Source organism: Penaeus vannamei, chromosome 39 (assembly GCF_042767895.1).
Source record: "Penaeus vannamei isolate JL-2024 chromosome 39, ASM4276789v1, whole genome shotgun sequence".
In the NCBI taxonomy this organism is placed as follows: Eukaryota; Metazoa; Arthropoda; class Malacostraca; order Decapoda; family Penaeidae; genus Penaeus; species Penaeus vannamei.
Window position 1 is genome coordinate 19,759,688 of NC_091587.1, and position 2,500 is coordinate 19,762,187.

Genomic DNA, 2,500 nt, shown 5'->3' on the forward strand with positions numbered 1-2,500 from the left:
AAACAAAATCAGATTCGTCAACTCGAATACAATTCCTAGGAATGGGGGTGGAGCCGCACCTGTGGCACCAGCGTAGAAGCATCGGCAGCGTTGCTGTCGCGATCGGCCCCGAGAAGTGTCGCAAAAAAGCGACACTCTCTAGTGTAGTTTGACAGTTTCTTGGCACCGGAAAAAAGGCCTAAGCTGTCAGTTTCATTTTGGTTCTAAATTACCCCCCGTGTGCAAGGAATAGCCTTGGGTTACCATCCACTGGCAGCGCACGGGAAATGCAAGCAGGTCAGCAAGAATTCTAGACGAGATTGCTACCATGCAGCACACAGTACAGAAAAAAATAACAGTAATGATAATAATAGCAATGATGAAAATAATATCAATAATGACAATATCAGTATCAATAACGATAATAATAATAATGAAAAGGTGAAAAAGGTAATATTTTCACGCAGAAGCTTTGGAAGGAATGGGTGATGTCAGTGAGAGGAGGGGGACGGTGAAACGGGTCTTTCAGAGCTGATGGCATCATACAGTTTCCCAATGGCCATTCAGATACTGAAGAACTAGGGTTGCCTATGAGGCAAAGTATTCATGCGAGTAACAGTATCATCAGCAGTAAAATGTAGGAATTTTGAGTTGAGATCACCTAAATGACCGGACAAAACATGCCAAAGTTCCTCTCTCTCTCTCTCTCTCTCTCTCTCTTTCTATCTATCTATATATATACGAGGTCCTCACATCAGAATATTCTAGATAATCAAAACTGGTAAAAGGGGTATAATTTGAGCGACATTGAATGGAACTGGATTTCACCTCTTTAAGGTGCATGGAAGTGAACACTGAAGGCCAGAAAAATGTCTGAATCAAAGTGACGGACATGCTTGAAACATTCCCAACACTTTCCTACGAGTCTCCTGAACACAGAATAAACAAAGTCAATTTTCATTCCAATTACGACCTCGTAACCTACTAATCCTTCCTTGGGTCACCATAAGCTTAGAATGACCAATATCATCTTCCTTTATGCCCTAGGAGGAAGGGTAAGATTTCTTAGACCCCCCCCCGCCCCCTCTGCCCAATCCTACCCCAGACCCTGTTGGCAAGCCTGACTTATTGCATGGTCATTCTGAAGCCACACGGGATGGATATTGTGACCCAATATTCTGTAAAATGGCTAAAAAAGATTCAGGAATTTGCACCATTGCACCAACACAAGACTCAAACGAGTAAGATGCCAACAATTTTTGTTGTTGTTGCAGCATAACTTCTATAAATCTTGATTATGAAATAATTAGTGGAAATGGCCCTGTCTAATTTAATATCTCACATGTGGTTGAATGATTACCAATCGTCCAAGTCCTGCAAGAAAATTATGTGAAGTAGGCCTGCTGAGAAATGAACTGTGAGACAGCAAGTGAATTAAACGGGTTGGGGCACAACTGAAGGAGGTCAAACTGGGACTAAGCCCAAATTCTGTTCCCTTTAGCAACTCCACAAAATAGAATATGGGAAGAAAGTTTACACGTATCAGTGTCTGTATAGCTTATTTGGAAGCCCCCCTGGAAAGGTGCCCCCAATATTATACCAGAAAACATATTCTTTTTACATGAAAATGGCTTCTTTAAAAGAGGATTGCAAGGTCTATCTGCTGGAGTTCCTCGTTTTAAAAACTGCCCATCACACAGCATTTAAATTAGGCTTTAAAAATAGCTGTTCACTTTTCTTACTCTTCATGTATTCCTATATGGCATTTGATGTGACAACTCATCATTGATTTCACTGTGGGCAAGATGTAACCAGCCCATGCCTCCAGGAATCATAAAAGATAGATAAATAAATAAGAAAATCTCAGTCATATTCCATAAGGCCTACCTTTATTTCATAAAGCAGAATGTCTTGGGCTGTGACCATCTATGAAAAACTTGAAGCTTCTGACACTCACGAAGCTTCGACACATGAATACGTAACTCCATAAAGTCTGTGGACCATATGCTGCTCCACCTAAGCATTTTGTTTTACTTTTTAACGTTTTTCTATTGGACATTATTAAAATTGTTCAATAAACGTGATGCAATCAACAAAACCTGATGAAATCAACAACAAAAAAACATTCTGATATCACAAAAATATAATCAGTATTTGCTGTTTCGCCTGCCGCTGTGAGCGTTAAGTTGCATGGCACTGCCATGCAAAAATTAGTATTAAAAACAACTGTGGTATGTGTGTTCGAAACGCACAACACCCTTACCTGCAGGAGAGTCACGGCACAATAATGCTTTCTCTAGAAAACGGTTTTATAAAGTTACTCAAATTTGTTTTAGCTGCACCTATCGCTAGTTTTGACGAATATCATTGTACAACCTTTGTCTAATGAACAGGAAAATCGGCATATGGAAGGGATTACACGAGTTTTGTCCAAACCTTTTTATCTTAATGTACCCTTTGCTACGCACATGGTGTGATTCTATGTACCAGAAATGCCTAAGCAGCATCAAACTAATTGAAA

General features: G+C 40.0%; 1 protein-coding gene across 1 annotated transcript in view; it reads right to left on the reverse strand.

Annotated features, from left to right (window-relative positions):
* Positions 1-2,054, reverse strand: part of LOC138860098 (uncharacterized) — a 7,893-nt gene extending 5,839 nt beyond the window's left edge. The window contains exon 1 of the mRNA XM_070116951.1: positions 1,867-2,054. The gene's annotated coding sequence lies outside the window, so the exon portion shown is untranslated. The remainder of the gene's footprint in view (positions 1-1,866) is intronic.
* Between the last annotated feature and the right edge of the window lie 446 nt (positions 2,055-2,500).